The sequence below is a fragment of the Vipera ursinii genome (genome assembly GCF_947247035.1).
Source record: "Vipera ursinii genome assembly, chromosome: 2".
NCBI classification, from domain to species: Eukaryota; Metazoa; Chordata; class Lepidosauria; order Squamata; family Viperidae; genus Vipera; species Vipera ursinii.
Genome location: NC_139513.1, coordinates 215,115,849 through 215,140,273, shown reverse-complemented (window position 1 = coordinate 215,140,273; position 24,425 = coordinate 215,115,849).

The window sequence follows — 24,425 nt, the reverse complement described above, 5'->3', positions numbered from 1 at the left end:
AATTTATTCAGACTCCTGATACTTAACACAGCTATAATAACACAATAAAAACAGCCACATTAATAAGACTAAAACTTTTATGGCTTAATATATAGTGTGAACTGATTATAGCTATTTTTTAAAAAATCATAGCTCACATTGTATGAATCAACTCAAGGAATTTTTTTCCTTCATTTTCTGAAATATCAGTGATTTTTCTTTCATAGGGCAGGTGATTGTTTAACAAGTAGTGTTATGATTTGATTAGATATCTCATCTAGTTATAGAGGTGATGAATATGTACTGCCTTGGCGTTACTTTAGGCAACACAAATATTAACTAACTTCCTTTGTTGAACAACACCTCTCCCTCACAGTCCCTGTTGATTTTGATAATCAATTGTACTCTTATTTACCTTCTTCGAGAAGAAGTGAGCCAATACAGGCATGTAACAATTCCCTTCTGTTAATAACTCACTTGTCTAATCGATCAGAGAGTTACTTACATGTTCCTCTTAAAAATGTTTGCTTCTAAATTTCATATTTCTCTTAAACTCCTCTTAACATTATCCTGTATGTCTGCATACAACTCATTCTTATAAACCTGCTCATCCAGTTTTAATATTTGCTTTTACACATGCACAAATGAAATATCCTAGAAAATACCAGGGTTACATTCTTGAGCAAAGTCTGATTTCAATACTTCAAGCTTTAATAGGGGAAAAGTTAAGAGACAGAAAAATCCTGTTACTATATTTTACATGAGTTTATTTTCTAAAGTGACTCTATTTATTTACTTGAATATAATTTGCAGCTACTATAGCAAACAAACAAACAACCAAAAAAACAGTTGGTAGGTTGAAAGACATGCACTGCCACATTATTTTGCTATCTAATTGGATGGATGAGTTGTTGATCTGACTTTGTTCATAAGCCCTAGATGCAAGAGGATAAGCAGCATTTGTGCCTGCTGCTGAAACAAAAGATGAATATGTTGACGTTTCACAAAATTCCCATCAAGCAATGAGTGCTTAATTTATGAAACAGCCTTATCTATTGGCAATTTTATGTAGAACCTCGATTTAATGGGCGTAGCAATAGTAAGTCTCTACAAATATTTATACAGCAGTACCTCTGTACTCGGACTGCTTCAAAACTCATTGAATTTGGTACTTGATGCATTTTGATGTGAAAATGTCCCAGTATTTGTCGTTTGTTTGGCATACAATGCACTGCAATAGGAAGAGGGGGACAGCTGCAGAGAACAGACAGGAAGTTGGCCATGCCAGCAAGGTTGCTAAAAAAGGAAGTGGGAGACAGCCACAGAGGGCAGACAGGAAGTCAGCCCTGCTAGGAAGATCGCTGACACAGGAAAAGGGACGGACAAGAAGTCCTTCCTGGCAGGAACAAAGGGTCACATGGTAACTCACATGGTTTGTTTGGTATTCATTTATAGTACTCATAGCAATTAACGATGGAACCAATTAATGATGAATACCAAGGTGCTACTGTATGAGACTGTTGTTTCTTCTCAGCATCTCACTTCTATATTGCATAAACCATTTAAATTTTTCTTTTTAGAAACAGCCAATGTGCATCTTTGGCAACCTGGACTTATCCCATAGAACAGGGCTTTTCAACCAGTGGTACGGGTACCACCTGTGGTACATTGGCACCTGGCAGGTGGTACATGACCATTCTAGAAAACTGGTGGCGGGGGAGGGGAATGAGCTGAACTGGTGGCAGCACCACACAAGCCTGAGCGAGAGATGGCTGGAGCTGCAGGGCTGTCAGGGCTCAGTGGAAGCACCAGGGTCAGCGCCAGGCTCAGAGCTCAGCGCTGATCCTGGTGCTTCTGCTGAGCCCAGAAGAAGCGCCGATCAGCTGGAATGTTGCAGCATCTTTCAGGGTCTTGTGATTTACATTCAGATGCTTGGCAACTGATTCATATTTATGACGGTCACAGTGTCCCAAGTTCATGTGAAGTGACCAAAACCTGCTGCAACCACCCAGCAGACCGGGGTGAATAAAAAGCAAACACTCCCCACCCCCCACCCCACCCACACTGTCAATCCTCAACAGAAATGCTCGCAACAGTGAAAACCTCGGACAGGAGGAAGAGCGCCATCAAGCAGACAGGCAGGTGTCTTGCTCGGCTGTGACTTGGGGGGAACTTTTTTCAGTGCCATTGTAACTTTGAACAGTCACTAAGTGAACTGTTGTAAGTCGAGGACTACCTGTACTTTATCACTTTTTTCCTTTTTGGGGGGGGTCATCAAGGTTTTGACATCTTGCTAGGCGACTGGTGGTACTCAGACGTTGCCATATCCTAAAAGTGGTACAATGGGTGAAAAGGTTGAAAAGCCCTGCCATAGAATACTTTATGTACAACACACTTAGTACCATTTGAGAAGTACTTTTCCGACATTGTGTAGGAAACACATTTAGCAGAAGGCAAACACTTTTTTGTTTTATTCAAGCAAAAAGGCACATAAGGACAAGTCATTTCTCATTTTATTTTTGAACGAACAAAGGACAGGATTTCCCACAATTCTTGCTGTAAAGAAAATACATTCTGTGAGAATAGTGCGCACACTAATGAAACAGGACATAATACACAGTATTCTTGATACTGCTTTCAGCAACATGCCAACCTCTAAAAAAAGGACATAGAATTCTTTTCTGCTTTATTTTACTGACAAACCAATCACTGCCTCCAAATGGCAAAACCTAAAGCAATGTTAACTAAAACTTATAGCAACATTCCAGTATTTGTGTAAAATTCATTCAAAAAAGTATTAAAATTAAGATTAAATGCCTGCCAGAAAAGATAATCTTAGTTAAGTGTTTAAATATATGGAACAGAAATTAGGCATCATAACACCCTCAAAATGTATTGTGGTCAACTCTTACCAGTTCTAGACAGAACGGTAAATGTCAAGAGATTGTGGAAACTCTATTTCTCAAAGTTGGCAAATTTAAGACATATAGACTTCAACTTCCAGAAATCCCCAGCCAGCATTGTGGGAGTTGAAGTCCTGATGTCTTAAAGTTGCCAAGTTTGAGAAACACCTATTTTAATCTTAAAACATTGGGAGGATGTTGTGAATCTGATAATCTCCAATATAAACTGAAGCCAGGCAGAGTAGTGGAAATTGCGTCTTGGGAAACCATTGCCCTACTGTGGGAAGTAGCCAAAGAAGAAGCTGTGAAGATTAATGTTGTCCAGGCAGAAAAGTGAGATGCAAAACAAAATTGTGTTGACTGATCGATTTTATTGGGCTTACATGCTGCTCTAATCGGCATAGAGTGGCTTATATAGCCTATTTTTGCAATTAAGGTTAACATGAATGAATGAACCTTTATTATCAAAGTACAACATGTGTACAATGAGATTGGCTGAGCCTCCCTTCGTGCCCCCCCCAACTCACAGTGACATGGACATAGACAACAGTAGAAGAGCAGATAGTAGCTATGATTAGGCTCCTCTAAGCTGCTGTTGGCTTTCTCAGAGTGAAGGGAGCCAAAGGACTACCTGACCTTACTGGATAAGTAGGAAAAAAATGGAGGAAGGTGTTCCAAAAACTACAAAGGACTTTAAAGATCATATCTAGTTCTTGGTGGTATCCAGGTATACTTGATGTTATCCATTCAGTCATGCCCAACCCTTGGCCAGGTCCCTTCATGCATTCTGATCTTCCACCACTTTTTAGAGTTTATGTTCTGGTTGGCATCCTTGGCGTAACCGTGAACAAACTGTGATGCATTCAAGCCTTTGTACCGTATTTTCCGGCGTATAAGACGACCCAGCGTATAAGACGACCCCCTACTTTTAAGAGGTTTTTCAAGGTTTTTTGTCTTATATGCCAGAAAATACTTACATGCCCTGCCCTCCCTGTCCGTCGCAGAGGAGGCGAAGGCCCGACTGGCCCCACCGGCTCTCCCACTGCTCCCGTGCTTCTGCTGGCCCCCGAGGCGCAGCGTTTCCCGGGTGGCAGGCAGCGCCGGAGGGCAGCCGCCACCCCGCCACGGCCAGCGCCCCTCCTGCTTCCCCCCCAGGCCTTGAGCTTCTCCCATTCGGTGCAGGGCGGGGCAGCTCCGCCCACAGCCTCTTTTTCATGTGCCGCTTCCCTCTCACCATCGGCCGAGGCGCGCTTGGCCCGGGCTCCCGGTCCCTCTTCCCGGCCGGCTTCCCGCCCTGCCCCTCATGGAGCTGGACTGGGCGTGCAGCATCTCGGTGTGGCTGCTTTTCCTGGGCAGCCTGGCGGTGCGGCTCCTGCGCTCGGACCTGTTGCTGAGCCAGCGGCTGCTGCTGCGCGTGGGGCTGCTGGCCGTCCTGCAGGCGCTGGGCCGTCCTGCCGCTGCCCCTCAGCGCCGCGCTCACGGCGGCTGCCTGCTGGCTTGTCTCGGCCAGCACCGCCCGGCGGAAGTGCATCCCCACGGGGGGGAGAGCGGTGCTGGTGACAGGTGAGTCCGGCGGGCGCGAGGCCCTCCCCTCGGGCAGCGGCAGGATGGCCCAGGAAAGTTACCCAGAAGAGGCACTTGACAATTTATCTACTTTATCTGGGATCATTGCAAAATTATAACACTTATACACTATAACTCTTTATTATGAGGATCTGAGCACAGAGACATCTTAGTGTTGGTGCGGCAGCAAGCAAAGAAACTAATGAACCTTCAAAATGTCTTGGCTCATTCATGGTCAGTACAGTCTGGAGTGGAAAGGATCCTTTTCTAGAGAAGTTAAGTCCATAAATATTTTTACAATACCATTGTACGAGACCTCTTCTTTTTTTCCCTTAACTAGCGATCATGCTGTCCCTGGAACCATGCCCATGCCATTTACTTTATTTTCTTGTCAACAGAAATTGTAACTTCAGAGTCTTCTCTTTCCCAAGCCAGATGCAAAGCAACACGAGAGCTTTCTTATTACAGCTAAGAATAATCCCCCAGCTATTTATGTTCCTCAAACCTGGGCTGGATGTACCGTATTTCCATTCTTCTTTAGAGACTTGTATTCCAGGAAAGTATCAAAATGACAAGCACCCTTAAAATTGTAAGTAACAGCATTTAGGTTATTATTTGGAGTTGTCTTAACTTTCCAATATTAGATTGCAAGAGTTGGTATTCTCCTCCACCACCACCACCTCTCTTAGACCAAGCTGTTAGCAAATGACAAAGTTGAGCACAATCAATATTAGATGACTTTCTGTAAATGACTTGAAACCAGGCCAAGGAGTAATGGCTTTGGGACAGATGCAATGGAACACCACTGGCATGACTAGAACTTGGGAGAAAATGCTTTTTTTTTAAGATCCCTTGTTGCATAGATTAATCAAAAGTTGTGGCCCTTTCTAGACTTATCAGATATCCGATCTTCTCTTCTTCCAGCAGAGCAGCAAGATAAGGAGACAAAAACAAATGAAATTTTAGCTCCTCGGTCAGACAATTCCAAAATGGTTTTTGTGACTTCTTTGTATTTGGAACAATTTTTTGCAATTCATCCGTTTGTATTTGTGATTGTTTTCAATTTCAACTCTCCAAATTCCTCTGTCAAACTAATGGTCAAAAACAACAACAGAGCTATATGATGAAAAGACAACCATCTTTCTTCAAGACTTTATTTAGTCCCTCTTGTTTTCAGACACTCCTTGCATATGTTTACATGTGGATAGTCCTCGACTTACGACCTCAACTGAGCCCAAAATTTCTGCTGCTAAGCGAGGTATTTGTTAAATGAATTTTGCCCCTTTTTACGACTTTTCCTGTCACAGCTGTCAAGTGAATCCCTGCAGTTAAGTTAGAAACCTGGTTGCTAAGTGAATCTGGCTTCCCCATTGACTTTGCTTGTCAGAAGTTTGCAAAAGGGGATCACATGACCCCTGGGACACTGCAACCGTACAAGTCAGTTGCCAAGCATCAGAATTTTGAAATCATGGTTACAAGTAACTTTTTTCAGTGCCGTTGTAACTTCGAACAGTCACTAAACAAACTGTTGCAAGTTGAGGACTACTTGTATGGGTGAACATGAAGAAAGAGGAAGGTCTCTGGAGGAAGGGATCACATCCTGGTGCATCTGCAGCAAGCAGAGGCGAAAGAGGGCAATATGTAGGCATAGCAGGTTCTCAGTTCATCAGCTATGCCAACATCTTGCCTCCTCTTGGCTCTGAATATAGAGATGTCTCCTCAAGCTTGCTTTTCCATCGTGAAGTCCAGACCATTTCCTGAAGGGTGTTTGGCCTAAAAAGAGAAAGAAAGAAAGAAAGAAAAAGTTACTCTAAATAGACAGTAAAAGAGAATATTTGTAGCTCAGGGTTGAAATGAGAAGCCCTTGGTGCTCTCTCAGCTTGGTTATTTTCTTGGAAACATTTCATTACCAAGCTAGGTAACGTCATCAGTGCTAATAAGTGATGATGTTTCCTAGTTTGGGTAACGAAACGCCTGCAAGAAAACCACCAAGTTCAGAGAACACCAAGGACCCTCATAAATAGACATGGGGGCAGAGGGATAGTTTACGTCCAAGCATTATTGGGCCCAGTGTAGTGTCTAACATGAATGAACACAGCTACCTTTTGTTGCTGGGTCTAAAATAACTTGCCACAACCAACTGGCTATGGCCAATTCGCCATGGCCAACTCACCTCAGCCAACTCACCAAAGGACAATTTGCCACGGCCAACTCATCATAGGACAACTCGCCATGGGTCAAGTGTTACACTAATATCAAAGAAATAGTGGAATAGAATCATTAAAGAACGGATACCAAAGGAGGGACAAAATGAAATGTGAATGATAAAAATTAAAATATTTTTTTAACTATTTTAAATAATTAAACTGAATTATTGAATTGTTCCCCCAGGGAGCTGTCCTATGGTGAGTTGGCCATGTCGAGTTGTCCCACAACAAATTGGCCGTGGTGACTTTGCTGTAGTGAATTGTCCCATTCCATTGTGTTGCCTATATCTGCTCAATACGCTGGAGCTGGAATACTGGCAATTTTGCCTGAATCCCTTCGTTTCTAGAAGACGGGGTTTGTAATTCATCTCTCCAATAGAAAGAAATGCAATTCTGCTTTTGAACCAAGAGCTTAGCAACAGATCTCTAGAGACAGCAGTAAAAACCCACGTTAAGCATTAAGCATTTAATAAGTTAAAGGTAAAGGTTCCCCCACACATGCGTGCTAGTCGTTTCCAACTCTAGGGGCCGGTGCATATCTCCATTTCAAAGCCGAAGAGCCAGCGCTTGTCCGAGGACATCTCCGTGGTCATGTGGCCAGCATGACTAGACACCAAAGGCGCATGAAACACTGTTACCTTCCCACTGTAGTGGTCCCAATTCTTCTACTTGCATTTTTACGTGCTTTCGAACTGCTAGGTTGGCAGAAGCTGGGACGAGTAACAGGCGCTCACTCTGCTATGCAGCACTCGGGATTCGACCCGCCAAACTGCCGACCTTCTGATCGACAAGCTCAGCGTCCTAACCCACTGAGCCACCACGTCCCTTATTTAATAAGTTAAGCATTATTAAAGTAAAGCTTCACTGTTCACATTCTATTTTTCTCTACCCCAAAAGGCAAAAATCAAGTTTGACTGAAGGAAGACTTTCAACATTATGAAATTAGACAAATTAGCAAAATTCCTAAATATGGAGCCTGGAACATAACATACATTGGAGTAGTTTTGAGTCTATAGTCTCTTGGCTATTTGTAGCACTTTTTAACTCATTCCGGATGGGATGAACCATTCAAACCTGGCCTGCCCAATTCAAAATCCTCTATATCAGGGATGCCCAAACTTGGCAACTGCTGGCTGGGGAATTCTGGGAGTTGAAGTCCAGAAGTCTTAAAGTTGGCAAAGTTGGACAATCCTGCTCTATTTAGACCAGGAACTCAGTCATACTGTAAAAGGAGGAGCATCAAAATGCTTTTGAGCAGGCTCATATGCCATATTATGATCTGGAGGGAGGCAAAGACATGGATTTAGTGATCGTCAGAATGCTTCTTGTGATCAGACCATCCTCAATTTCCCCAATCCTAGTCATTTAGAAGAGTGATTAAAAAATCAACAGAGGGAGGGATGGATCATTTGTACTTAATATACTGCCTCTATGTTGCTTCTGTCCAAAATTCCCATGTTGAAATAGTTCTCTATGGTGTTTGGCAGGGGGGATTTTGATAGAATTGTTTTCCCAACTTTAAAATTCCCATTCTTACTTAGCACATATCAACCTTGTTTTCAATTCAGTTCTTTTCATTCTTTTCTTCCCATTCCTTCTTTCTCAATATGATTTAGTCTAATATTTTAATTTTGTTAAACTATTTTCTACTATTTAAAATCAGTGCTTTCCCTTTGTCTTTTCATTAGCTGTGGTGGCAGAGTGGTTAGAACACAATATTGCAGGCTGACTCTGCCTACTGCCAGAAGTTCGATCCTCACCAGCTCAAAGTTGACTCAGCCTGTCATCCTTCCGGGATCGGTAAAATGAGGACCCAGATTGTTGGGGGCAATATGCTGGTTCTGTAAACCGCTTAGAGAGTGCCATGAAGCACTGTGAAGCGGTAGATAAATCTAAGTGCTGTTGCTAACTCTATTAATTACATTTTTATGCATGCCTTGAAGACATCCTTGACTCCTGCATGATAAGACCACCAAATTTTCTTGGCAGCATTTTCAGAAGTAGTGTCCCATGGTCTTCTTCCTAGGATGAGCGATAATGATTAGTCCAAACTCACCACATTGCCCTGGGGCTTAAAGCAGGACTAACCCACGCAATCTCCTTATTCCTAGATCACTTCTTTTAACCACTATACCAAATTTGCCCTCACACTTTAGTTTCCTTAATATTTAAATCAATTGGTAAAAAAACTGAACCCCATAGTTATGTGTACCAACCCCATAGTTATGTTATTTTCTGCCTTTGGCACTTAAAAAACAAGAAAAAAAATATTACAGACAAATAGTTTTTTAAACCTGCTTTTCAAACAGTCGCACCTATGCCTGAATTCAATATTTTGCACCAGGAACAATTGCCCAAAGGAGCAAGCTTTATCGGAAACATTGAGACTGACTATCCTACCCAATCCAAGTAAGATTCTCTTTTCGTCCCTTTGTAAGATAGAACAAAATACTCCTCTTCCCTTTGAAGGCAGGAGGAGTGGAAGAATTTTAAAAATTCCAAAAAAAAAAAGCATTTACTAAGGAAAGGTTTAAATAGAAAAACACCTAGCCATTTATTTTATCAAGTAAGGAAGTAGCCATTTTCACTGGTCAGCCTCTAGATGGCGCCCCCCTATGAAAACATTTCATATGACCATCATTCTCTTTTTAATTTTTATTAAAACATTTAATTAAGAAGATAAAAAACTAACAGAAACTAGTATGAAAAAAGAAAGCAAAGACTAAGACGCAAGAAAAGAAAAAAAATGAAGAAAGAAAATATAAAGAAATAACTTTCAATATTCTTCACAGCAGTTATAAGTACTGATGTGTTTTGACCTCTCTCTAAAATTACATCATATTGCTCGTCTTTCTACAATATAATCCTGTCTAATGATCAAAATCACAAATCATAAGTTCGTTGTTTTTTTCCCCATTTTTAAGCAAAATGTCCAAAAGAGGCTTCTATTCGCCACACAAGACTTATCATTCTCCTGAGGGAATTAAGCAACATATCATAAGCAACACACAGTAAATAATAAAAAATTATGTCTAAGCAAAGAACTAATGAAAGAGAAAGCTTGGTCTCTACACTTTTCATGTCCGAGAAGAATTTATGGCTGTTTTTCCTACCTGAAGGATAGTTGTGGACGTGGGGGGTGGGTGGGGGGGGAGGGAAACAGCAGTGAATCTACCAATTCCTGCTCTGAAATTACCCTGTACCAGTGGGTTAGGATGCTGAGATTGTCGATCAGAAGGTCGGCAGTTTGGCGGGTCGAATCCCGAGTGCCGCGTAGCAGAGTGAGCGCCTGTTACTCGTCCCAGCTTCTGCCAACCTAGCAGTTTGAAAGCACGTAAAAATGCAAGTAGAAAAATAGGGACCACTACGGTGGGAAGGTAACAGCGTTCCGTGAGCCTTTGGCGTCTAGTCATGCCGGCCACATGACCACGGAGACGTCCTCGGACAAGCGCTGGCTCTTCGGCTTTGAAACGGAGATGAGCACCGGCCCCTAGAGTCGGAAACGACTAGCACGCATGTGCGGGGGAACCTTTACCTTTTAAATTTAAAGCAGCAACTGTGTCCAAATTCTGTTGTCAAAGCATAGAAAAACCTGACTGTGGGGGCAGCACAGTAAGACGTGTTTTGCTTCTGTAAAGCCCAAAACCAAGAATAAATACTTAGTGATACTTCCAAGCTGAGTTCTTTATTGTTTCATACCTAAACACAAAGTTTTGCCAGACTGAGGCTTCTGCTACCTGCACCAACAGTATATGGGTGGTTCTCCACTTAGGACCACAGCGAAGCCCAAAATGTTTGTTGTTAGGTGAGTTTTGCCCTACTTTACGACCTTTCTGGCCACAGTTGTTAAGTGAATCACTGCAGTTGTTGAGTTAGTAACACAGTTACAGTAACACAGCCTCCCTATTAACTTTCCCTGTCAGAAGGCTGCAAAAGGTAAACGTGAACCAGCTTCCAAGCATCTGGATTTTGATCGCGTGACCACGGGGAAGTTGCAACGGTCATAAGTGTGAAAAACAGTCATAAGGCACTTTTTCCAGTGCTGTTGTAACTTCGAACAGTCACTAAACGAGCTGTTGTGAGTCGAGGCTTACCTGTCCTCTGGGAACTATTAGGGAATTGCTGTCTTTACCCTCTTTCTCTCATAAGATCTGGACTGAAGTTGCCTGTTATTCCTTTGGGAATCCGCCTCTTTCTACATTTGCTCACAGCTTCTCATTCAGGAAAGGAGAGCAAGTATAGGCAGTCCTTGACTTACAACAGTTCATTTAGTGACCATTACAGCAGGAAGGGGGAAAAACGATTTATGGCCATTTTTCACATGTATGACCGTTGCAGCATCCCCATGGTCCCGTGAGCAAAATCCTGACGCTTGACAACTGGCTCATAGATCTGACGGTTGCAGTGTCCCGAGGTCATGCGATCCCCTTTTGCGACCTTTTGACAAGGAACAGTCAATGGGGAAGCCAAATTCACTTAACAACCGTGTTACTAACTTAAAACAACTGCAGTGATTCACTTAACAATTGCGGCAAGAATAGTCATAAAACGAGGCAAAACTCACTTAAGAAATGTCTTGTTTAGCAGCAGAAATGTTGAGCTCAACTACGATCGTAAGTCAAGGACTACCAGGTTTACTGACTAGGAGGAAGAGTGCTAGATCACCTCCGTCACTAAGCTAAATTTAACATTTGATGTTGCCAAGTGTCAACGCAACCCTTTTATCTCCACTTCTAAACTGCAAACATGTTACATGGCTATGGAGAAAGCAGCAGAAAGAACATCTAGTTGCTGCTAATCAACTCTCCTGAGTCTGGTCAACTCTGGCGACTTAAGTCCAGTCAATCAATCAATCAATCAATCAATCAGACTAGGACTGGAAGAGAGGTCTTCTAGTCCAACTCCCTGCTCAAGCAGGAGACCCTACACCATTTCAGACATCACAACCCTCCAATGATGGAGAACCCACAACTTCTGAAGGCAAGTCCTTCCACTGGTTGATTGTCCTCACTGTTAAGAAGTCTCTCCTTAATTCCAGGTTGCTTCTCTCTTTGATCAGTTTCCAACCATTGTTTCTTGTCCTGTCCTCTGGAGCTTTGGAGAATAATTTGACCCCCTCCTCTTCTTTGTGGCAGCCCCTCAAATACTGGCAGACTGCTATCATGTCTCCCCTATTTCTTCTTTTCTTTAGACTAGCCAAACCCAAGTCCTGCAGCCGTTCTTCATTATGTTTTAGTCTCTAGGGCTAGGCCTTTAATCATCTTAGTTGCTCTTCTTTGCACTTTTCCCCCAAAATCTCAATATCCTTTTTGTCCATACCTAGGCAGGTTTGGATTTTTTTCCCCATTTTTAATTTTTTTAAAATTTTTTAATTATTTTAATTTTAATTTTAATTATATATATATAGAACAATACATTAAAAAACCCCTTCCACTTGACAAGAATCCAGTAAAATGGGGAGGATAATACTAATTATTATTTGGTTGGCTGACTTATTAAAAAAAAAAAGGACAAGGACATCTTTTGGAAACCACAGAAGCAGTCTGAAGGTCCATTGAAAAATAATGGGAGCCAAGAATGTCAATTGCTGTGTCGAAGTTCTTCCAAAAACAACTGCAGGAGATAAAGAAGTTAAATTAAGTAAGGTTGAAGCGTGAAAGGGAGTGAACCAGATTAAGGCTGCAAATGTACTTTCTCACGGTGTTCTGTCCTGAGAATGCCAGCTGCAAAGACAGGAAGGTTTCAGATCAGCAGTATGCTAAAAGCTTAAAAATCGAGCAAAACCCTAATTTGAAATTTCCGAATATCTTTTTTAGAGTTTGATGTCAGAATCTTTTGCCCGTCGTAACACAGATCTAAATTATGCATTGGTGAGTGCAGTTTGTCCCAGAGGATTTGCAATTTTGTGATTTTGCTGTTGTGACTATTGTGATTTCGCTGTTGTGAGTAGGCATTGACACTCTTTCAAAAGACAAAAAGATAAACTCACAAACTCCAGATTTGTTAACCTTGGATTGGAACTCCCCTTTTTTAATTGGCCTTTGTGCTATCTGCTTTTTCCTCTTTCCTACTACTACTAAATGAGGAATGAAGTGGTTATATTGGGGTAGGAAGTAGTGTATATTATACCATTCAAAAAGGGGGTTGCTGAAAATAATTTCAAATTTCAATGTAAATATGCACCGAAGCTTTGTTGGTCACTTTTTGTAGAATCTCATATTTTAGGAGACAACAGACTTTTGATTCTGTCTGGCAACTAAAGTGGAGGTTGCCAAGATCGCCGGTGGCAATCTCTGATCCCAAGAAACCACTGATGGGTCTATTTCTGAGGATTTATAAATAGATTTAGAACATTATACTTGATATTAATCTTCTAGGGCAAGGGTCCCCAATCTTGGCAACTTTAAAACTTATGGATTTCAAGTCCCAGAATTCCTCAGCTATGCTGCCTGAGGAATTCTGGGAGTTGAAGTCCACAAGTCTTAAAATTGCCAAGATTGAAGATCCCTGTTCTAGGGCTATTTTTCCTCGTTCTGTATCGTATCCTTTCCAAACCTAAAAAACCAAAATAAGGTAATATTTCTTATTTATTAAATTCCCAAGGCCAGCTAATGGTCACGCAGCTCAAAGAATAAGGTAAGCCAATGCACTTTCTTCTTGACAATATGTGCCAAAGAGATTCAAAAACTCCTGAAAAGTAAAATATTTTCCGGCTGGCATAACGAAAACATCATTTATTTTTTGTCTCCTTACAGGAAAAGATTCCATGGTATCTTCTTTGGCAGCACGCTTATACATTGCAGCCCCAATATGTGGAGTTCTAAAATACTGGGGCTTGGCTTGGGAACACTTGAAACGTATAGGTAATCCTCAACTTACGATTATAATTGAGCCTAGAAATATGGTTGTAAGACACTGTCATAAATTGAGGCATCCTTTGACTGTCTTCTTTTTGCAGTGGTCGTTAAGCAAATTCATTATATCAAACGGGTTGCTTGTTTTTGCCGGAAACTAGTAAAAACGCCAGAATTCAGGTAAAAAAATATCAAAAATCAGCCACCTGATAGTGCAAACAACTCCTAAAGGTGAGCCAGTTGCCAAGTGCCCAAAATACGATCATGTGACCAGATGATCTTTGTGATCACTGTAACTTCAAAATCTGGCCATACGTAGCTTGGATGGTGGGAGGGGGGGGTGTTCCGTTGTAATTTTGAACGGTTGTTAAGTGACCAGTTGTGTTTGGTTCTGATAGACGAGGACTCAGAGAGTTTCTCAATGAAAGAGTTTATTGAATACACAAAAGTCAACTGTCAACTGTCAAATGTTTCAAGCTTTTATAGTGGAACTGTTTGAACTGTAACCAATCATCAAACACTCTTTTCCCGCTTCTTGTTACTTAAACCAATGATTGCACCGGAATTTCCCGCTCAAACCCCCTGCTTTTGCAATCAACCATTTTCCATGTTTGCAACTATTTACAGACACAACACCCCTTACCCCCCAGTTGTTGTTATTTATGTACATAATCTTTTAAGTATTTGGGTTGCCTATGGACTCTTGAAGGGTATCTATTGCTATGGATACTAGAGTCATTCCTCTCTGTTTGTCTGCTTGGCTGGCTTACTCTGGTGGACCTGGACTCTTGGCTGACTGACTCTGACGCTTCCCTGTTAGTACCTTGTGGATGTTGTTGTGTTTGAAGATCATCTATTGCTGCCCTACTCCTAGGGGGCATTTCCCAGTCAATTTGACTATGTTGTTGTTGGTTACCAATGGACGGGTTATTTTGCGTTTCTGCTTCCCCACTATCTGGCGTGTTGTTATCAATAACCCTTGATGTAAATTCCTCCCCGTGTATACTTTGATCCCCTTCAACTGGCATACATCCAATATTTCTCTTTCTTAGCTGATCTATATGTCTTTTGCTGATCCTATTTCCTTCCCCCTCAATAGTGTAAGATAAGGGACCCAATATTTCAGTCACCACCCCTGGGACCCATTTGTCCCCTTGTGCATAGTTCCTGGCCCAAATTAAATCCCCCACTTGGAATGATCTGTTTGGAATGTCCAGTTCCGCACTAGGTAGAAGTCTGTCAGGGTGTAATCTGTCCAATTTGGTGGTTAGTCTCTTCCCCCACCTCATTTCAGCTGGGCTTTTACCGGTAGCCGTACATGGGGTCGTATGTTGGGTCAGCAAGAATTCGGCCAGTCTTTGATGCCAGTCGCCACGGATGATTCTCTTTAATGCGTCTTTAGTGGTCCTCACATTTCGTTCAGCCAAGCCGTTGGTGGACGGGTGGAAGGGTGCTGATGTCTTGTGTTTAATCGAGTTGGCCTTGAGGAAATCCTGGAATTCAACAGAGGTGAATTGGGGCCCATTATCTGACACAATTACATCAGGTAACCCATGAGTGGCAAAGAGGCCCCTTAATACTTGTATTGTTTTACCTGAGGTTAATGAACTGACGGGTACTACCTCTAGCCATCTAGAGAAGCTGTCCACTACTACCAGGAAGGTTAACCCTTGGAAAGGTCCAGCAAAATCAATATGAATCCTGGACCAAGGATTCCTGGCTAACTCCCACTTATGCGTACGTGTGTGTTGCTGCTCAGGCCTAGAACGTTGGCACAAATAGCAATTAGTAACGCATTCTTCAATGTCATTGTCTAGTCCTGGCCACCACAAGTGGCTCCTAGCCAATGCCTTCATACGTACTATTCCCGGGTGCCCCTCATGTAACTCTAATAAAATTGCGGGTCTGTGGATTTCGGGAATGACCACACGGTTTCCCCACAGTATGCATCCCAAATGAACTGACAGTTCATCTTTCCTTCTAAAATAAGGAATGTACTTGGCATCCGGGTTAGTATTTGGCCACCCACTAAGGACCCAGGCCATAATTCTCTTTAGAGTATGGTCATTATTTGTTGCCACAGCTATGTCTTTAGCAGTTAAAGGCCAGTCAGGAATGTCCAGAAGGGACATTATTTGTCCCACAGGGGCAGGGTCATCCTCAGTGATATTTAATGGCAGTCTGCTGAGGGCGTCAGCATGTCCCATGTCTTTGCCCGGTCTGTGTTGGAGAGAAAATGAATATGCTGAGAGGAAAATGGACCATCTCAGCATTCTGGGAGACATGATTTGGGGTGTCTGTTTATCCGTGGTAAACAGTCCCAATAGGGGCTTATGGTCAGTGAGTATGGTAAAGTTCCTACCATAAAGGTAATCATGGAACTTTTTTACTCCTGCCACGATTGCTAATGCTTCCTTGTCTATCTGAGCATAATTCCGCTCTGCTTTGGTTAGCGTCCTGGAATAATATGCGATTGGTCTTTGTATACCTTGGTTGTCTAAGTGGCTGATAACAGCCCCCACACCATACGGTGAAGCATCGCATGCTAAATAAATTGGTTTATTTTCAATAAAATGGGTTACTGTTGATTGGCTGGAAAGAATGTCCTTTAAAATTTGGAAACTCACTCTATGTTTATTAAGCCACTGCCAAGGGGTCTTTTTATCTAAAAGTCTATGGAGGGGTTCTGCAATGGCAGCTTTGTGTGGCACAAATGTATGGTAGAAGTTTACTAAGCCAAGGAAGGCCTTATTTTTTGGCTCAGGAGCCAATTTAATTGCTTTGATTTTATCAGGGGTAGGATGAATTCCATTTTTGTCAATCCTGAATCCAAGGAATTCAGTGGACTTGACCCCAATGCAACATTTTTCCTTTTTTAATTTCAATCCAGCCCTCCTAAATCTTTGCAATACCTGTTCAAGCCGCTCTGCTAATATTTCTTCATTTTTCCCAGCTATCAAGACATCATCAAAGTAAGGGCATACACCAGGTATGCCCTTTAAGGTCCTCTCCATCACTTCTTGAAAGATGCCTGGAGCTGCTACAATACCAAATTGCAGTCTGTGGACTCGGAACGCCCCCTTGTGGGTAACTATCGTCTGAGCTTCTGCAGCCTCTTCAGAAACAGTTAATTGCAAGTACGCCTGCGCCAAGTCTAACTTGGCAAACATGGCGCCGTCCTGTATCGTGGCGAGGACCTGCTTCACCGTCGGGACCGGGTAAGCATGTTTTTTCATTCCCAGGTTCAGGGTGGCTTTGTAGTCAGCGCAGATCCTCACATCCCCGTTTGAGGTTTGAGGGGTGTGACGATCGGCGTTTCCCACAAACCTCCCTCGACTGGTTCTAAGACGCCTTGGCCTACAAGCTTGTCGAGCTCGGCCTCGATTTTTTGCTTCAGGGCGAAAGGCACCCTTCGGGCCTTAAGCCTGATAGGTTTTACTGATGGGTCTAGATTAAATTTTATTGGGGGCCCTTTGTATTTACCAAGAGACCCATCGAATACGTCTGCAAATTCATTGCAGACTGATTCGAGGGTCTTATTTTTAATAATTGAATTTATTCCCCCAATCCAAATGCCCAGGGCCGGGAACCAGTTAAGGCCAATTAGACTAGTCCTTTGTCCCTCAGTAACTATTAATTCTAAAAACCCCTTAAACCCCTTAAATTTAACGCTAATGGTAATCTTTCCTTTTATTTTAATTGGGGTTTTTTGGAAATCAGTTAATTGGATTTTTGTTGAACTAAGTGGAATTTTTCTTCCACTTATTTGTTCAATCCTTTCAAGGGTTTCACTGGATATTATTGACACTGAAGCCCCTGAGTCTATTTCCATTTTGCAAGGAACCCCTTGCAATTGGACTGTGATTTTTAATTTTCCTTCTGGAAAATTGCTATTTTTTCCCTTCCTGCTGCGATTGACACGCGCCACCTCCCCTCGGTTTGGAATTTTAACCCTCGGTCTAGGGGTCTCTTTGCCACTAACGTAAGGGGTTACCTTACCTTCGGGCCACACATCGACTTCATGAAGGCGGTTGTCGCGTGCACGGCTCCTGCAGATGGCCTGGATGTGGCCGGTCTTCCCACACGCTCTACATCTGGCGGTACGGAATCGGCAAGAGGCGCGGGGATGGTTGCCCCCGCAGCTGCCGCACTGGTTGTCATTGTCACGCGGTCTCGTTGTGGAGTCTCTCCATGGTCGCTGGGCCCCTATCGCTTGTCGTTGCGGTGTTGCGGGTTGGTGACGGTGGTTCGGTTCAGGCCCCTCACTTCGAGATGGTTTTGGCGCCAATTTTCCGAATCGTCTGGAGACTTCGGCAATGTCTTCTTCCCACTGCTGGTCCACCTCCCCACAGTCCACATAGCCTTCTTGGTTGATCTTGGCAGACACTGCCATGCTACTGCGGGGGGGGTCGCGATACCCGGTGGATTCGTATGTTAAAAGTTCGTCCAGCACTTCTTGCAAATCGCCGGTGGGTTTGGCGATTATTCTGTTTTGCAGCTGCTCGTCTCGCAAGCCCAGTACTACTCGGTCCCGAATTCTTATTTCTAAATTGTCATATTTGCATCGTACTGCGGCTTCCCTGACGGCAGCAACGAATTTTTGTATTGATTCGCCCGGTCTCTGGTTCCTTTTTTCAAAAATACGACACCAAAAGAGTTCGGATCTCCTAGGCGTGAAATGTACCTTTAGTTTGGCTAATAGGTCAGCGTACGGCACACTTGAGACCGGCTGCGGTTGACAAAGTCCCACAGCGATCCGATATACAGGTGTGCCGCAAATTGTCAGTAACGCTGCTGCCTTTTTCCGGTCGTCCGTAATTCCGTTCACAAGCAGGAACCCTTCGACCTGTCCAATGTATTCTTCCCAATCCTCTGGGAAGTTTGGGTCGAATTCCTTCAATGACCCGATTTGCGCCATTCGGAGAATTTTTCTTTATTCCGCCGCGGCCGCTTGGTTGACTGTGACTCCTTTCAAATTTGCCGCCTTTGCGCAGCTGTTTCGCCGAATCTTCTCTGGTCTACCGTCTATCCCACCCTCGTCGCCAATTGTTTGGTTCTGATAGACGAGGACTCAGAGAGTTTCTCAATGAAAGAGTTTATTGAATACACAAAAGTCAACTGTCAACTGTCAAATGTTTCAAGCTTTTATAGTGGAACTGTTTGAACTGTAACCAATCATCAAACACTCTTTTCCCGCTTCTTGTTACTTAAACCAATGATTGCACCGGAATTTCCCGCTCAAACCCCCTGCTTTTGCAATCAACCATTTTCCATGTTTGCAACTAATTACAGACACAAGTTGGGTCGTAATATCCACCCTGGTTGCATCTGAAAATGACTAGCCTTCCCTTCTGGTGATTCCCCAGCACTCAACGATATTTCTAAGTCTCTTCTGGTGAGTGCCAGATCAACCTCATTTGCATTCTTACAACTGCCCCTCCCCTTCCGCTTTCCAAATTTATGATCTCACACACACATACAGTTTCCAGACTTTAAACTAGACTTCAGAAAACGTTGACTTTCAATGCCACTTGTTCTTTTATGCCAGATATTTACAATGAGAGAGTGTATGAAGCAACACACACACTGGAAGAAGTAAAGTTTTTATAAACGGATAAGCACAAAGAACACAGGGGGGAAAACCACTCTGCTTAAATCTCAGATTTTTTTTTTAAATCCTCTGAAGATGAAATATAGCTAAGCTACGGTAATATACAATTGCATGCCGTCTGGTTACATTTATTTATACTCATTACATTACCTAATTATATGCTATATGTAATGTAAGTGCGCCTATGGGTTTAGATATATATGTGAAGTGTAAGGAGAGAAATAAATAGATGATAAGAGGACAAGAGGAAAAGGCAGTTGCCGTACAAAATAAATAATAAGACTATTTTAGGAAGAGTCTGCTTTAAATCAAAATTGATTCCCAGTGAACTGATAGACCCGTCCGTGTAGTTTTCCTGACGATAAGGCAGAATTGTTTTGCACTGATATTTTCCTGGTTTTCTGATTTTACTTTTCAAATGAGGTAACAGCCCACATCCAAATGATAACCAAGCCTCATCTTGCAAAGCTTCTAAGCCTGGGAAGAATCAGCTTGCTGCTGCCACCTGCTGAATTTTCATCCTTCCTCTCTGACTATTAGAAATATATTCTATCCCTGACAAACAAGCATTGTTGGCAATGGATAATTTATTTTCTTTACTTAACTGAAACTGCCAACATTATATTTGCAAGGAAATACATTTCACTCTTCAAAGATCTGCATTCTTTGGAGAAAATTACATTATTCCAAGTAAGATTCGTTGCACAGTCCGCCAGATACCTAGACTGGATTTGACATTTTTGTCCACCTGTTGAGTCCTTCCGTAGGACCTGGGGTGGACAGATGTTGTTTGATTGTGTTACTGTCATCGGATGTAAGCTATTATGAATAAAGCTGCCTTTTGCAATTGACTGATGGGGATTCTGTCAATGCCAACAGTGTTCAAATGATGCTTCAAAACATTATTATTATTACTATTGCTATTATTGTTGTTGTTAAGTTTTCTCTAGCTGACTCCCAGTCCTAGCTTTTCAGTGTAATAGAAGAACAAGAATATTACAACTCTGAAGGCAGATTTCAACAGAAGATTTTGAAATATTTCTCATGTGTGCTTTCAGAAAATTCTGGAAAAGGGCAGTGAATTCACCCATGCAGATTTTCACACTTTATCTATTTTATTTTATATTATACTTTCATTGTTTATTTTCTAAGTGTGAAGAAGACCCTCCAGAAAAAATCTCCAGCTAAAGTTACATCTCTCATTTGAGCGAAGGTTGTTGAATTACCACAAAAAAAGTAGTTTTCCTAAGGCCATGGCTGCACCCAGACTGACTCTCTGGGTGGAATTTGTTCCTTGGCAAAACCTCATTTCAGTATTATAAATGGTGGAAGCTTTGAGCGCCCTCAAGACTCTAAATGTGCCACTGTTAAAACCTGCTTAGAAGAAAATTGCACAGGGTGCTAATTAAAAAATAAAGTGGGCAGGGAGATAAAAGAGAATACTCAACATTTTCTCCTGGTGACTTCATTGTTATTTTCTTCGCAACAATACAAAAATAAATTGCCATTATCTTCTCCCATGGTATTATTCAACTAATCATTCTAGCCTACAGCTTTTCTATAATTTCCCATTCAAGTACTAACTAGGTGTGATTCTTCTCAGCTTTTGAGGTCAGACACCCAACAATGACAGAGAAATATTGAAATACCCACAAAGGAGGAATAGATTGAAAAGATGGCAGAAATAGCAAAGCAGACCTTGTTGGTTCAGGAACAAAATAATAAGTACTTTTATAAAAAGAAACATTTTATGAACTTTTTGCTGAAACTGGAAAAAGAGTGAAATGTTAATTACTGGATTTGTTGATTGAAAAGAATTGAATAAAGAGCTGCAGTGATATTTCTAATAGGGAAGGCAGACAGCAACTACAGAAAAGGTCAGAAGTTGGTAAAAAAAATTGTTCTTATTTCTTTATCTGTTTTTCTTTCTTTTTTGCTGCTTTTGGCACCTATCAGGCCATTTTTTCTCCTGTGTCAGAAGGACCAATGTGCTTCCATGGCAAAAGAACTTGCTAGTGACATCACTCATTGCTTGGGGGACTTGCAGTTGGGGGGCTCCTTTCACGTCCCCGTGAAGTTGCCCATCGAAGTGGCAACCATTAATCTACTCACGGTCACCCACTTTCAAACTCCTGGATCCGCAGGAGCTGGAGCTTGTGACAGGAGCTCACCCTGCCCTATGGAAGCAACAGGGTTTCTAATACGAGCCTGCCAATCAGCAGTCCAGCATTCAAACCTCGTGAGCCACCTCACTCATCAGGCCAAATGCCATCTCCAAACCAACTTACTTGACAATACTAAAGAGTCACAGGAAAATGGGATAGAAATCAATCCGAGATGGATTATAATCCATGACCCTTCAACCATCAGTATGAAGATTAAAAGTGAAGCAATCCAATTTAATACATAGGACAGAGAGTGCAGAAGGTTAGACTACATAGTACAAAAAAAATGTTCCTAATACAAATAATATCAGTAGTGATTAAAAAAAATCCTACTCTTTAAACCTGTGATTTTAGCGTGCTTATTTAGAGGAGATAAAATTAAGCACAGAAGATATTTGCTCCCCAAGAAACTGATATACGAGTTCAGGTCTCTTTGAAAAAGCAAAGCTTTTGTAATCTCGGTATATTTAAATTTATATTGCTCCTAATCAACATATATAACCATAATCTACTTTTAAAGTTACTTATATGTAGTACTTATATGTATTTTTGGCACTGCGTGGCTATTTTATTCATTCTGGTCTATATATTTATTTATCATGATATGAAAATAGATGCTGCTTTTTCACCATCCAGGGACTTGTTTCATCTCACTTGTTTCAATCTGTCATGGATCACATAATTAAAACAATTTAGCAGATCGCTGCAATCACAAGCTATTTTAGATGATCCGCAGTGCTTTTAAATGTATACCCAGGCCTTCTTTAGCATGACTGTTTCCATGCACAAATAACTGAAAATTAGCATTATGAGAACATTTTGGTTTTCCTATCTATGAAGCTTATTATATCTATTCGTTTTTGCCTACATGTCAATTTACTGTATTTTCTGGCGTATAAGACTACTTTTTAACCCATGAAAATCTTCTCAAAAGTCAGGGGTCGTCTTATACGCCGGGTGCTGAAAATTTAGGGACAGGGCTGGCTGGAAAACCTGGAGCGGATCTCCCATTTAGTCTGCGCAGGGAAAGCAGGACCAATTGGAGAAGAAGCTGCAGTCTGTGATTTTTTACAGGGTTTATAGGGTTTCCTGCCTTAGCAGGGGGTTGGACTAGATGACCTCCAAGGTCCCCTCCAACTTATTATTATTATTATTATTATTATTATTATTATTATTATTATTATTATATTATTATTATTATTATTGTTGTTGTTGTTGTTTAATCCACTTGCACTGTTTTATGTTTACATGTTTGATGACAAACAGCCTTATGTTTATAAGTGACAGTTTTCCTACTAAGCACCTGCATGTCATAAGCATTTGAATTAAAATTACCATATTAAAATCAAATCTGATGTTTTTTAATTTTTATTTAGTGTGCGTTGGAAGAGGGGTAGTCTTATACGGCGAGTATAGCCCAAACCCTATAATTTAACAGGAAATGTAGGGGGTCGTCTTATACGCCCAGTCGTCTTATACGCCGGAAAATACGGTAATCTTTGAGAAATCCATACCAAGTCATTGAATCAGGAGTTACGGACCCTGAAACACCCCACCACCCCAAATCTCATATAATTCAGGTGATTGACCCTGACAGCTTACAAACTTTGGTGGAAAAATGTGGTGAGTATTGTGGGATTTTGTGTCCATTTTAATGCTTTGGAATTGCTATGAGTACCATCTGGGGAAATGGGTTCGCTTGATCCCTGCTTTGAACAACAGCCTTCCCTTTTCATCCATCTTTTTAGCCTCACTCTTGATGTGATAACCTAAAGGAATGTTTATCTCTTTACTTTGACCAGTCAGTACCAACACTGTTCTACAGATAGTTTTTTACAATTTTCCCTGAGTTTCAAAATCAGCTTGTTGCAGACCAAGACGGATGCTCAACTTATGACCAAAGTTACAACAGACCTTCCCAGAGATACTATGACCCAGATTCAAAATTCTGATGGCCACCCTCTGCCAAGAGCTGTGTGCTTGTATTTTGGCTGCTTAGCAACCAGCCTGCATTTACAGCTGCTTCCAGAATCCCACAGTCACATGACCTCAATTTATGATGGGGTTTTTTTGCCAGAAACCAGTATTTGTTTTCAGGTTCTGGAAGAAAAAGCTCACTACAGGCAATGGACTCACTTAATGACCATGGAGTTTGCTTAATGACCATGATGTTCATTTTATGACAGCTACATTCCCTTAATGACCACTACAAAAAAGGTTAAACAAATCAGGCATGGTCATGTGTAGTGACCCACTTAACAACTGACCCAACCTATGACAGAAATTCTAGGCTCAATTACAGTTGTAAGTTGAAGACCATCTATACTTACTGTTGGAAAAAAAACAGTATTAACCCACGGCAAACATTTGAGATCGAGCAATTCCTTTCATATCCCTTTGGATCCTTTTACTCAATAGAAGCTGGGGACGTGTTACTGCATTCAAAAGATTGTCGTGATGTACACACTTGTAGAAATAGAGAAAACTGCCTTTACATCCAAACAAGTGAGAAAGGCTTATCTTGTTCAAAACTCATTTTTCTCACTTTTACCTGGAGTTCCCAAAGACTGAGTCAGGGATTTTTCAGCTAATATTCTCTTCAAACGTTTTTAGAACTGAAAAGGATAGCAGGATGGATGGATGGAAGGAAGGAAGGAAGGAAGAAAAAGAAAAGAAAGAAAGAAAGAAAGAAAGAAAGAAAGAAAGGAAAGAAAGAGGGATTTTTTCATAAGCATCCATAAATAATATGCACATTCTGTACATAGGAATTTATTAGGGATATAATTGCATAGAATGGGTGCAATAATAATTTCATATTGATAATATTTTACTCAAATGTAATCTATTATATGCGTGATATTTTTAACAAAGCTAGTTATGTTGATTTTATGTAATCATTTACTAAGAAATGACACATTCTGAAAGGGCAATCCAATATTAAAATTTGAAATGAAGTTTGCTTTTATTGGAGCCTTTCTTAAGCCAGATTCTTCCATTATTACTTCTAATGTAGCTTTACTCTGGAGAAAGCCCTATTGGCTTCACAATACTTTCCCAAGAAAGTATGTTGATCCTCCCCCCCCAAAAAACAAAATCACAGGAGGAAAAATATTCGAAAAGTGAAAAATAAATATCCACATCTG